Genomic DNA, 14,654 nt, shown 5'->3' on the forward strand with positions numbered 1-14,654 from the left:
ACATTCTGTCACACAGTGGCCAAAAACCTCAAGTGCCATCAGGAGGTCCATCAGTGGAGCCAGGATGCTAGAAGCCCTCACACTGTGCCCCCCATCAAGCACCAAGAATACAGAGCATCACTGCCCCAGACAACAATACGCTGTGGCTAATAGCTCCATAATCCAATCCCCTCTTGAAGCTGGCTATACTTGCAGCCGCCACCACCTCCTTTGGCAAACTGTGTTTTTTAAAAATTAAATGTTTCTGATATTTTAAAGTTATGAAGAGAGAATAGGGAAGCCCGGGGGGGGGGGGGGTTGCAGCAGGAACTCCTTTGCATATAAGGCCTCACATCCCTGATGTAGCCAATCCTCTTGGAGCTTGCAGGGCTTTTAGTACAGGGCCTACTGTAAGCTCCAGGAGGACTGGCTCCATCATAAGGACTTGAGTGTGCAGTTACAATAATTACAACTGATTTTGCTGATAGAGACGTAGGAAATAATATATCCTCTGGAACAATTGTATATATTGGTATTAGGGTTTTTCCCCACGACTTATGCTTTTTTGTCTTCACACTTTTCCGTGATTCTCTCTTGCTTGCAGCTTCCAGTTGGTGGCTGCAGATCACCTGCAATAATTACAACTGATTTCCAGGCAACAGAGATTGGTTACTCTGGATAAAATGGCTGCTTTGGAAGGTGGACTTGTGTGGAGCTATGCCCCACTGAAGTCCCGCCCCTCCTCTCCTCTCCGCTCCCCAGCCCCACCTTCCTCAGCCTCCAGCTCCAAATCTCCAGGTATTTCCTAGTCCAGAGCTGGCAGCCTTCAGTCCTGGCCTGGCCCAGTGTCTCTGCCCTTGCCTGTCTGCCAGATGCCTGCCTTCTCTCTGGCCTCACAGCACAACACGCAGTTTGAGCCTCAACAGGATGAAACCTTCACTAGGGCTCTTTCCATCCCATGGAGGCAAACTTGCCTCACAATCCCCCCTCCCCCAGCTTTCCTTTCCTTTCCTTATCAGTGATTCTCCCCTGAATGTCACTGCCTCATTTGTCACACTTGGTATCCCTCATTCTAATCCTTGATTCCATTTTGCATATTCTTATTTGCAGAAGGCTCTGAGCTCCTGGAGTATTAATTGATGGTGGTCCTGCCAGAACTCCATTTTATCTTTCCTCCAGCTTCTCCCTTTGGCATTCGGCACTCTCCTGCCTAAGCAGTGTGGGCTTGAGCACCTTCTTTGAAATACCATTCAGATACAAGATCACATTTCGAAATTAAAATACACGATTTCCACCAGCTCATTCTCTTGATCGCAAGACAGAGTTTCTTATGGAGTTCTAACAATATGTTCTGTGAAGGCAGACGACCCAAGAAGCTCCTGTCGACCTTTCCAAACTGCGCAAGTAGAACCCAGTCTAACACAAGCACTTCTAGAGAGTAATTCTAAACAAGTCTACGCAGAATCCTACTCAGATCTATCATGGTTGTCGTCATCATCGTCGTCAGCAGCAGCAGCTTCTAGATTTGTGAATCACCTTATCCCAGCTGGTGCCAGGCTCTAGATGATGTCTAGGCTATAAACAAGGGTCTTTTATTAAGATTAAGCAAAATAACAGGATGTGCAAGCTTTTGAGCTCTAAAGAACTCTTCATCACTAGAGATTACCAACTGAAGTTGCTGCAGGGAGGAGAAATATGTTTCAGGACACAATCTTAATGCCTGGTTTTCACACCCTGCAATTTTAAATACACCACAGGCTCCTAGAGCTACAATGGAAGCTTGCTGGGGGAGAAGTCATTCTCCGTATAGCCTACCACACAGGGGTGTTGTGAAGATAAAAATGGAGGAGGGGAAATGTTGTTTTATGTTGCTTTGGGTCCCTATTGGGAGGAAAAGCAGAATATAAATATCTAAATACACAGAATGGTGTTGCATAGTAGAGTATTAGGCTCCACCAGTAACAATTTGCGGGTGATCCCTGGCCTGGCTTTTTCAGTCCTGGCCCCAACCTGGTGGGACTCTCTGCCAGATGATATCTGGGCCCTGCGGGGCCTTATGCAATTTCACAGGGCCTGTAAAGCACAGGGTCATAGCCAGCAGGGGGGGGGGCACAAAAGCCATGCTCCCTGTAGAATCCACAGCACCCCCACCCAATGTTCCCCCATCTTCCCTTTCACTGAAAGAGAAGAGTAGGGAAGATTGTGAGGGAGGGGGAGGGGGTTGGACATATGGACATCTGAAGCTGCCTTCTACTGAATCAGACCCTTGGTCCATCAAAGTCAGTATTGTCTACTCAGACTGGCAGTGGCTCTCCAGGGTCTCAAGCTGAGGTTTTTCACACCTATTTGCCTGGACTCTTTTTTGGAGATGCCAGGGATTGAACCTGGGACCTTCTGCTTCCCAAGCAGATGCTCGTCCCTCCCCAGATTCTGGGTTGCTGCAGATTCTATAGGGGGCACGGCCCCTGTGCTCCCCTGCTGGCTACAGCTCCAGAAAGGCAGAGATGCTCTGCCAGACTTTTGATTGAGGACAGCAATGGCTGGCACCTTCCTTCCCCCCACCCCAGAAATCTGATAATCTATTTTTTCCCACCTCTTGTTGTTTTTCCCCTCCATTTATTTTGAAGCTAATGAAATCTGTTATCGGCAATAATGTTTCAGATAAAACGTTTAGCGCTTCTCTGGATACTCTTTTTACATTTATGCCCTTATAAAACTGACACTTAGAAATATTTTTCCTTTTTTCTCTTAAAAGCAGCAATATCCCGATATCAGTAAAATCAATGCGAAACCAACAATTCATCCAAGAAGGCTAATAACTGGTCAGCTGCCGACGATGGCCCTGCTCCTCAATCGAATGAAGGACTAATGGCCTAGCAGCCACAAACAAAATGTGTTGGGTTTAGCTTATAATTTTGATTCTCTCTACATCATGATTTCTCATCTCTCATTTGTTTATTTGTAGCAATATCTGAAAATTGATTTGTTTCATCAAGGCAGAATACCACCCTCACACCACCCCGCTCCCCTTCATTATCACTATATTTATTGAAAAGACAAAACCTTTTACTTGGGAAAAAGGAAGGAGAAATTATGCTTCTTCATTGTAGGCAGATAATTATCTACCCCAGGTTTCAGATGTCAAACCTGCTCCCCACCCTTGCTGTCTTCCCACCTCCCCCTCATGAAGGCATTGATCCCCCCCCCCCACCTTAAGGGGAGCTGATCTCTGTCAACTAGAGAGCAGTTGTAAATCTGAGTGAATGGAAAATGGCATTGTCCATGTCTGAGGTCCTATCCCTTCTCAAATCCCACCCTCTCCAGGCCTCATCCCTTAAATCTCCAGGAATTTCCTAACCTGGAGTTGGCAACCTTTTATATGCCCCTCTGACTTCAAGTTTCCATCTCCTTCCCCCTCCCTGCAGCCTCTACATAGAATAAGGACAGTCCTTTGGGGAGGCATCTTTCATCATTCTCCTCTCCCCCCTTTGATCTGAACAACAACCCTGTGAGGCAGTTAGGCTGGAAGTCTGTGACTGGTCTGAAATCACCCAGTCAGCTTCCACAGCAAGAACCTGTGTCTGGTAGACTCCGCTCTGAAGCCCTAACTCCTATGCCCTCCTCAGACTCCACCACAGAATCTCCAGGAATCTCCCACCAACTTGTAACGGGCAGCAAGGAGTGGCCTCAATGAGTTCTGCCTCAGAGGTCTTTAATGTTTCCCCTTTCGGACCATCAGTCTGTGTCTGAGGATGTTGTTGGTCTTAAGCAAAGGACTTCAATCTATCTCTGTGTCTTGCTTTCCCTCTGTATCTCTCTCTGTATCTGGTCTGTTGCCACAAGATGCCATTTTCCCCCCTTTCCAGGGAGGAATCCTCAGCCAGTCAAGGGAAGCCTTTCTTTAGCTGTTTCCTTTCTCCTCCCTCCCTCAGCCAATCAAGGGAAAGGTTTCTTTCTTTCCTCTGTGAATCTGTGTGACAAGTGGCTTAGCCCATGGGAGAGTAGGGAGAGCCAGTAACTGCCAGAACTAAGGTTGGTTGTCTTTTTTCTGACAGAATCAGCTTTGATGGCTAGCAACAGCCACTTTGGCAGGAGAGAGGAGTGGACTCAGCCAATGACACACAAGTACTCTTGACTGATAGTTTGATGGGCCAGAGGTTGATGCACCACAGTCTCACCCAGTCCCAACCAATCAGTTTGCTCATTTTTGCTGAGACAAAAGAGCTTTTCTTACATTATAGATGAGCTTTTGTGTGCATGCACACTTCCTCAGATACAATGAAATTGAATTTACTAGTCCATACATATAAGGCAGACGTTGAACAGCAAATTAGCATACAACATAATGAAGATGTTTTAACAGAGGCAAACAGGAATACAAAGCTAAGTTTATAAGGTCACCGTTGTTTGGATTTAATTCCAGGGAAAAACAGTGGAGCAAATAAATATGTTCAAATTGGAGAAAGATATATAAATGTATCCTTAACTGTCAAGTGATAAGAGTAATTAACTGAGACCTTTTTGTTACGTTCCATAAGTCTCCTCTCAAATATGGAAGTAACTAATACCATTCTTTAAGGTGGGGTGATTTGAAGGGCAGTGTTATGTTTATTTCCAGTGACTCTCTGCCATGATTCTCTATTCTGGTTGCACAATCTCCAGATGAGGGCTGGAGATCATTCAGAATTACCCACAGTCACAGAACCTTTATTGGCATAACAACAACAGTATCAAATCAAGGAAGCAGGAAAAAAGGTGGTTAATTAAACATTTTAAACAGACTTCTCCTTTTATAAGCACAGTGAAGGAAGTCTGCCACCACTTTGATGGTTTCAGCCTTATTTGAGGCTAGTAAGCTTACTATCTTGCTTTCATCAGATCTACCCCCCAGGGATTGCAATATAGGATCCAGATAAGATGCACGTAAATCACAGTAGAATACTCAGAATTACAACTGCTCTCCAGATAGGCTTCCCAACCCTCCCGCCCTGGCGGGGGACCCCCGAATTTTCAGCCTCCTCCCCCGCTCTTAAAAAATCTGGGGGCGGGGGGAGAGAGAACATACCTGTAGGCATCATGTTGTTTTACAGCTTGGGATCCGTTTTTAAAATGTGTCCCTTTAAGGCTGCACAGGAAAAAGGAACGGCCCCTCCCTTTCTTTTCCTGTGCAGCCTTGCTTTCGTTTTCACAGCAAGCAAATTCTGCTGGAAGAAGACCAAGTACGGTAAGTATTTGTGTGTGTGAGAGAGAGAGAGAGAGTGGGAGGGGGCAGGGAGGGGGGATTCCCTGGTATGGAGGCCCTCCCCCCTTTAGAAAGTGTGGGGGGAGAGGGAAATGTCTACTAGGCACTCTATTATTCCCTATGGAGAACGATTCCCATAGAGAATAATAGGGAATTGATCCATGGGTATTGGGGGCTCTGGGGGGGGCTATTTTTTGAGGTAGAGGCACCAGATTTTTAGTATAGCAGCTAGTGCCTCTCCCCAAAATACCCCCCAAGTTTCAAAAATATTGGACCAGAGGGTCCAATTCTATGAGCCCCAAAAGATGGTGCCCCTATCTTTAATTATTTCCTATGGAAGAAAGGCATTTAAAAAGGCGTGCTGTCCCTTTAAATGTGATGGCCAGAACTCCCTTGGAGTTCAATTATGCTTGTCACATCCTTGTTCCTGGCTCCACCCCCAATGTCTCCTGGCTCCACCCCCAAAGTCTCCTGGCTCCGCCCCCAAAGTCCCCAGATTTTTCTTTAATTGGACTTGGCAACCCTATCTCCAGATGGCAGAGATCAGCTCCTCTTGAGGTGGGAGGGGGAGTGAATGCCTTCACTTGGGTGGGTGGGAAGACAGCACGGGTGGGGGAGCACTCACCCAGAGCCTCCTTTTAGACCTCGTTGTATTTTTCTTTGCAATAGGTCTTATTCCTAGCACCTTGAATAAAACTTTCTTGGTCTTCAGTGTGCCCCTGGACTCAAATATTGTCCTGCAGATCCTTACAGTAGACTGACAGCAGAGATTCTCTAATTGAAGGTCAGCATGAAATTCTGTGCAGCTGCAAATCCTGATATAGCCCTTCTTGAAAACCTCATTCCTCTGTTCTGCTGTCTCCAACCAGCCAAAAAATCACCTGCTCCTTTAAATAACTGCCCGTTCCCTCGTGCCTGGACATCTGAGCACACCTGGGAAGAAATGCATAGAAATGTAACTTATGGTGTTCCTTCATTCTCGCCTCAAGCCTCTTCTCACCAGCCTCTTTTTCCCCATGAAAATAAAATTATGAAGAATGCTTCAAACTTTTTCTGCATGGTCCTCTTAGTAGTCAGTTCCCAAAAGAGTCCTGCTCAACTTCTTGTTGAATTTATGCTTTTAAACTTACTGTGTTAACTTAAGGGCATTCTCCTAGGTAGTTGATAAATATTTATGCTTCGACATTATGAATAATTGTACTTACAAACAGCAATTAAGGGTATAGGGAGGAAGGTGGAAGGATAATGGTCATCTGAAGGCTGCTTCTTATGCATTTATGGAAAAGGTAACCAACCCAAAACATGTAGGGGGTTGCACTGGGAGATAATTGAACAGCAGTATATGAACAGGATTGTCTTTAGCAAAACCAATGAAGCATGCATTGCATGCAAATGCTGATCTGTCTTGAAAAGCAAAATAAATGCAGCAAAAGAAACGCACAGTAGGGTTGCCAGCTCCAGGTTGGGAAACTCCTGAGATTTGGGGGTGGAGCTTGGGGAGGACGGGGACCTCAGTGGGCTACAATGCTGTAGAGTTCACCCTCCAAACTATCCGTTTTCACCAGAGGAACAGAGCTATACAGTCTGAAGATGAGCTGCAATTCTGGAGGATCCCCAGGTCCCACTTGGAAGGTGGCATCCCTTCACATGCCACATCCGGTATTGTTTCCCCCCCCCCCTTCCTTTCCTTTCTTCTCTAACAGCCACCCTGAGCCTTCTGGGGGAGGGTGGGATATAAATCTAATAAAAAAAATAAATACAGAATACAGAACAAAGAACCTGTGAATTTCAAAGTTTCCTCACTACTTTGTAATATTGTATTTTATCTCAATAAAAGTATTCTGCTACCCTTTCTGCTTCCAATGAGAGATGTGACCTGTTTGACTAATTAACAATGTTTCTCTAATAAACATCTTGCTTCTTTTTACATTCTGCACCACTACGCTTTACAAAAAAACTTTCATAAATTTGCAGCATAATGAAGGTTATATTTATTTAGAAAACTCATGCCCTCGGTATAAAATAGCTAGTGATCGATATTGTTGTACATGAGGCAAATTACACTTTCATGAAATGCTATAAGTCCCTTTATTAAAGGCAACTCATGCCTACCAACCTGAATAAATGAAAAATTTATTGAGCTGTTACTAACAGCAAGATCTTTTTTTTATTATTTTAATACCCCCAAAAAGGCAACTTAGATGCCAGATCTTATTCTTGCCAGAAGATTTTTAAAAAGTTCAAGACGATGGATCCGATCTACTAGAATATTTGCTTTTCAATTTCTTAATTTATTTCCAAAAAAAGTCTGTCCTACCTTCTTGAAACCTCAAAGGAGTTAGTGTCAACAAAAATCACACAGAAAAAACAACTCAAGTCAAGATATAAACAAGAACAAAAAGTCAACCCAAATTACCTAAGTACATATGCATGATATGGGGGAGGAACTACGCTAATCGGAATCAGTTCAGTTGTCAACATCTCCCATTAACTTCTATGGGACATAGTAAATAGACAGCAAGTGATCTCAATTGAGAGGTGTGACCCATTCTGCCCAGTTAAAATCTTGGACTCAATAGGGGTAAAAATCAGATTTAGTCTCCCCCCCCCCCGCCCCAGTTTTGTCTGTTTTATTTTCTTCCATATACCTGAATGGCAAGGCACAGTATTTGATAGGAAGACCAGTTGGGGCATATGTCAAGTTCTGCGCAGCAATCATTAAGTGCACCACTTTGATGTAAATCAAATTAGGTTTAACTTAAATGATGAGCATGTCAACAGCAAAGACAAGCCTTGCTAAAACTGACCTGTGCTAAACAGGTCACACCTCTATAGATTACAAAAAGCCATAAATTACATATGCTTTAAGTACCTAAATTCTGGCAGGCTTAATATTCAAAGACAGATACCTTCACTTATCTCCCCCCCCCCTCCGCTTTTCACAGAGCTCATGAAAACAAAAGTTAAGATTCTCTATCCATGTAGATAACTGGTGCCCTTCACAACTTTGGAAAGGAATGCCAGTAGCTGGCTAGAATAGAAAGGTTTCTTATACAAAGTTACAAAGAATACAGACAGAGGCAAAGCAAAGCATGCAAATACTTCAGCAAAATCAGCACAGAAACACAAGGAATATAATCATGGCAAGACTCAGTTCTTGACAACAAAGACCCATATTTGGTAAGGCTGCCAACTCTGGGTTGTGAAATTCCTGGCAATATGGGGATTGTACCATGGGATGGTGGGGTTTGGGGAGGAGAGGGACCTCAGTAAGGTATAAGGACATAAAGTCCACCCTCCAGCATAGTCATTTACTTCAAGGGAACTTAGGGTTGCCAAGTCCCCTGCTCTAGCAATTTGGGAGGGAAAACTCTATGGTACAATAGGTACCATAGAGTTTTCCCTCCCAAATTGCTAGAGCATCTGGGAAAACCATAGAGTTTTCCCGGAAGCTTCTAGAGTGGCCGGTGCACGCTGTCACTGGCACAATGACATCACTGCGCCCGGTCCGGAAGCTTGGCAGCCTTTGAACTGATCTATGTTGTGTGGAGATCAGTTATAATTCTAGCAGATCCCTAGGCCCCACCTGGAGACTGAGCAAGCCTAACAGCTGGTGCATGTCCTCTGCTGAGTGGAACTCTATGAGATAGGGTGATTTGCATCTCCAACTCTTGGGGAGGGAGAGGGAATCATGCCAGGATACAGACATACCCAGGATTTGGCAAAGTGTGGAATAAACTAGGCACAACAGCTGTAAGAAGCCTTGGCCCAGCATGGTTTCCCTGGATCCACAGCACTGGCTGGCCCAGGGCCTATCAATGTATTCATTGCACCCAGCCACGGCTTGCGTGGGAGAACCATGGGGTGGCAGGTTGCCAGAGCCCACACAGATGACTGCTCCCAAGTGATCTCCTCTGCCATCTGCTTGTGAGGGCAAATGCTGGTAGTCCCAGAAGCTCTCATGCCAAGATCACGTAACGGAATCCCCCTATCCGGGAAACAGCAGGCAGGCCAATTTCCAAAAACAGATCCAGCCCCATGCTGATACCACCCAAAGTTGTGACTAGCAATAAGCAACAAACTAGTCATAAACTAAACACCCATACACTATGAGCAATAAATCCATTTCCTCATTGTGCCCACAGACAGCTTCCTGCTATTCACAGCGTCACTTTCCCCAGCTCTATATGGGGTGGGGTGGGTGGACAAACCACACACAGGGCAACAAGCCCCTTCTCCCTGGGAGGCCTCTCCCCCAGACCCAACTTGGACCTTGCTATGTAGGCCATTTGGAGAGGGGATGGCCTTATCTTTCCTGCCACTCTGAGGCCCAGCACCCCCCAACTGCCTCTGTGGCCGGCCGCCACCTTCTCTGGAGCAGCTCAACCCCGGGCTGCTTCTGGCCGACTCTCTCCCTCCACCACCCACCACCAAAAGCCCCAGGCCACGGGTAATTCAGGCCCTCCCAGCATCCAGCATCTGCTTCCTGTAGGGTTGCCAATCCCCAGGTGGGGGCAGGGGATCCCCCGGTTGGGAGGCCCTCCTCCCGCTTCAGGGTCGTCAGAAAGCGGGAGGAGGGGAGGGAAATGTCTGCTGGGAACTCTGCTATTCCCTATGGAGATTTATTCCCATAGAAAATCATGGATAATTGATCCACGGGTATCTAGGGCTCTGGGGGGGGGGGCTGGTTTTTGGGGTAGAGACACCAAATTTTCAGTATAGCATCTAGTGCCTCTTTCCAAAATGCCCCCCAAGTTTCAAAAAGATTGGATCAGGGAGACCAATTCTATGAGCTCCAAAAGAAAGTTCCCCTATTCTTCATTATTTCCTATGGAAGGAAGGAATTGAAAAGGTGCACCGTCCCTTTAAATGTGATGGCCAGAACTCCCTTTGGAGTTCAATTATGCTTGTCACAGCCTTGATATTGGCTCCACCCCTAATGTCTCCTGGCTCCATCCCCTAAGTCTTCTGACTCCACCCCCAAAGTCCCCAGATATTTCTTGAATTGGACTTGGCAACCCTAGCTTCCTGCACTGTTTTCCAGTATAGATGTGATTATTAGCAATGGCCGCAGAACTCCATCTCATAATGAGGAGAAAAGAGACAGACAGATGATCAAAAAGAGAGACAGACGACAAATAATCATCCAGCCGCATTTTGAAGGCTGCCAATGAAGGGGAGCATCTGGACCTCTCCTTCCAGTTTTCTTTCTTGCCATTTCTACTGTTCTCCTGACAAGCTGTGGTTGGGTTTTTTTGTTTGCGTTTTCAGCCAGGAGAACTGACCTCCACATTGCTTGCCACATATCTCCTGCGTGCAAAGCCATTCAGTTCAATGGAAGGGTTTGATCTGCACATTCATTTCTTTGCAGATACAGAACAGGCTTGTCCCTCCATAGAAATGAATGGGAAGTTCATGCTAGAAAAGGAGTTCCCTTCAGGCCTTAGGTGTCTTGTGAGCCTGCCTTGGCGGGGAGGGCAGGATATAAATAAAAGATGATGATTATTATTATTATTATTATTATTATTATTATTATTATTATTATTATTATTATTATTATTATTATTATTATTGTGTTTACAAGAAGTCACTGCGGTGGGGGCACATCCTTTAGAGACTGTTCCTGGGCTAGGAGTTTTAATTGTGCAGCTTCTTAGCATAACATGCTCGTATCTTCTAAGAATGCTGGCACCAAGTTTTGGCCTCTGCCTTCCTGCCCTTGTTTACAAAAGAAGCTGCAAGAGGTGAAAGAACGGATGGGGCCAGAGACAGAGAAAGAATAGCAAGGGCAAGCTCACCTTAAATATTTTGTTGAAATGGATTAGACAGTTGCAGTTGCCAAAGCGAATTAATCCAGTCTCCCCACAGGTATGAATATGAAGCTGAGCATTCATCAAAGGACATGTACGTATAAATTTGGAAAGGTTTATTAATTCCCACTCCAATCAATATCAGCCTAATATTTCAGCATGAGTCAACTTTTTCCTTTTTATAGAGAGAAACCACTTTTGTGCAACAAGGTCTGTTGCATTGTTGCTTTTATGTAACAAATGATGCTTTGAAAGAAAAAACAAAACTCTCACCTTTGAGAGAAGGAGGATGGCCAGCCTCTCAAAGAAGGGTGGAAGCGGCGGGGGTGGGGGGAGAGATTCTTCCTAACCAAGCTTTCCCTGGGCCCATGAGAGGTGGAGGCAGGCCTCATTTTGGGCAGGAGCTCACGAAGTGAAGTTCTGGAACCTCTAATTTTATCGCACTCTTTCTTAACACCCCCCCCCCTTGCTTCTGGGCTCTATTGTTCAAATCTGTGAGAATTTTGCTAAACTCTAAGATCTGACAAACTTCTGATATTTTTCCTCACAAAAAAAGGGAAAAAACCAAAACATATAAAGCAGACAATGGAAAAATTTCTCATGCCACTGTGACCACATAGGAGAAAGTAATTTATGATGGTCCCTCTAAGCTGCAGAGTTTTGTGAGCAAAAATTCTACTTTGTGAGCTACTGGCATTAGAGTTGTGAGCTCCTGCATAAATTATTGTGCTCTGGGGTCATCCTTCCTGAGCTAAGACAAAAATGTGTGAGCTGGACGCTAAAAATCTGTGAGCTAGCTCACGCTAACTCAGCTTAGAGGGAAAACTGGATGGGAGTGTGGTTCTATTATGACAATTATAATTCAAGAAACATTTTAAGGGACATATATGAACATATGAAGCTGCCTTATACTGAACCAGACCCTCGGTCCATCAAAGTCAGTATTGTCTACTCAGACTGGCAGTGGCTCTCCAGGGTCTCATGTTAGCTAGATCAAGGTAGATGCTGAGCTGATCTAATGTAGCACACCTTCTCGTAATGTCAGGGGTGCGTGGCAGAGGCAAGTGAATTATGCAAATGAGTTGTGCTAATGAGCTCTGGCACCTCTTTTTCTACAAAATGACCCCTGGGAGGAGGCAAAGAGTAAACATTGCCCTTCTGAGGACTGCCAAGAGTGGGGGATGGGGGGGTGGATCCAAATTCAAATCCCTTCTCTTCATAAAATTCAGTGGATGACTTTGAGTCACTCAATCTTCCTCAGACTAACCTACCCGCCCCCCCCCCCATAGGTTTATTGTGAGAGTCAAATGAAGAACTGGAGCATCGTGCTTGCTGCCCGGAATGTCTCAGGGGAAGGGCTGGATGAAAATGTTCCTCTCCCCACAAACACCTCTTTCCACACCACTCAGAAACTTGTGAGTTGGGTCACACATGGGCCAAGATGCCTTAATTCCTAAATGAGCCCAAAGGGAGGACATGCCCACCAGCATTCTAGCCAGCGGCGGATTCAGGCCAACTGATGCCCTCAGCACAACCCAGCCACGGTGTCCCCTCAGCCCCACCACTCCTCAACTGACAAGAGATTAAGACCGATTTCATACCCACCTTACGCTGCTCTCACGTTCATCTTCTCAGTGCAGCTGCCTTCTGATTTCACACTATCTGCCCAGCAAGCGTTGGTGTTTTCGTGCAGCAAACAGAAACCACTAAAAACCAGTTTCTGTTTGCTGCATGAAAACGCCAACACTTGCTGCTGCCCCCAGGCAGATAGTGTGAAATTGGAAGGAAGTTGTGCTGAGAAGACGAACGTGAGAGAGGCATAAGGTGAGTGTGAAATCAGTCTAAGACTCAATCACAGAATCATAGAATCCTAGAGTTGGAAGGGGCCATCCAGACCACCTAGTTGAACCCCCTGCTCCATGCAGGATCAGCCTAAAGCATCTCTGATAAATAATCATGCAGCCGCATTTTGAAGACTGCCAATGAAGGGGAGCTCCCCACCTTCCTAGGCAGCTGGTTCCACCTCTGACTGTAAAAAAAACTTTTCCCCTAATATTCAGCCAGTACTTTTCTGCTTGTAATTTGAGTCCATTGCTTCGGGTCCTATTGGTACTGAAAGTGAAATAAGAGGTTAAAAATGCAGTTTCTTCAAGGCTAGATCCTACAACGATATTAAACATAAATGTTTAAATATATATGCATTTATTTAACACTAAATAGCAGTAAGCAATATAAACAAAAAAACCCCCCTCTGTGGTGCCCCCTTTCATTGGTGTCCAGGCCCGAAGCCACAGGGCACTGTCCCCCCACCCATCCCCCCCTTGGACCTTTATGGCCCCTCCGTTCCCCAGCCCCCGCTCTCTCCACGCTGCTTTGGCGGTCCCCACCCCACTTCGCGGGCACCTCCCCCTCCCTCCCAACTCACCAATGCAGTAAAACAGGGAAGAGTGGGCTTCAGGGGCTCTGAACTTGCTGAGCATGCTGGAAAGCCAGCTTACGAACTGCCGGCCTCAGAGCGGCTTTTCCCACTGGTCATGTGACCGGTGGAGCCGGGGGGGGGGGATCTTGAAAAAGCCCCTGAAGCCTGGTCTTCCCTGTTTCGCTGCATTGGTGAGTTGGGAGGGAGGGAGGGGGAGGTGCCACACGGAGGCGGCGGGCCACCAGAGCAGCACGAACATCGGGGCCAGAGCAGGGGCCCCCAGGGGAGGCCCTCCATCCAAAATTTTTCCCAAGGGCCCCCCAATCTATAATTTTCTGGCTACGGGCCGGCTGGTGTCCCAAATACGTGCTTATTTTGCTCAGTGGTTAATCCAGGGCTGATTCCACCAGTCCACTTTGCAGTCTAAGAACTGCCCCTCCCCCCCCAGATTGCTCAGAGCCCCTTCATTGAAGCTGGAGAAGAGGCCCTGAGTCACAACGGAAGCTTCAAACTTTGCTCAGTGAAGTGCAAGCACAGAGGCTACTTCTTGCTACAATTATTTGTATCCTGCTTTCCTAGAAACATTGCTCATTGTGTTACAACTAAAGAATTTTTAAAAAAATCATAATTGAAATAGAAATATAACCTACACTAAACAACACAAAACAAGGTAAAGCAAATAATAAGAAGGTGACAGATCAGCACTCTAAAAGAATACACCCCTCTGACTTTCACTGAAGGGGAGGGGAGTACTGGATCACATCCAAGGTGAGGCTGTTCATACACACAAATAGCCTTGAATTAACAGTCTAACCCAGCCTCCTCTGTCTGCCCCTTTCCCTGATATTTATAATAAAACTGCTAAAATGATAGACCTTATCAATCCGTGTTCATTTATATAGCTTGGCACAGTATACAATTTTAGCACTTAGAATAAAGCTCTAAAACAACAGGTGGGAGGCCACAAAGTGGTCTTTTGGTAACAGTTGTTAGCCCAAGGGGAGGATTTGACTAAATTCAGCTGAGTGGTTCATTGGAAGTTTAAAAAGCTGAGTAATATTTTATGCAATGAAGAGACACGTTACTGGACTAGATGCCAGCTATTAGAAGGCCTGACACATCCTAGTGTTTTGTTTTTTTGGGGGGGGGGCATGATCATTTATTCATTTATTAAATTCAACTTGTCCAACACCCTTCCCTAATA

Source organism: Heteronotia binoei, chromosome 9 (assembly GCF_032191835.1).
Source record: "Heteronotia binoei isolate CCM8104 ecotype False Entrance Well chromosome 9, APGP_CSIRO_Hbin_v1, whole genome shotgun sequence".
Taxonomy (NCBI): domain Eukaryota; kingdom Metazoa; phylum Chordata; class Lepidosauria; order Squamata; family Gekkonidae; genus Heteronotia; species Heteronotia binoei.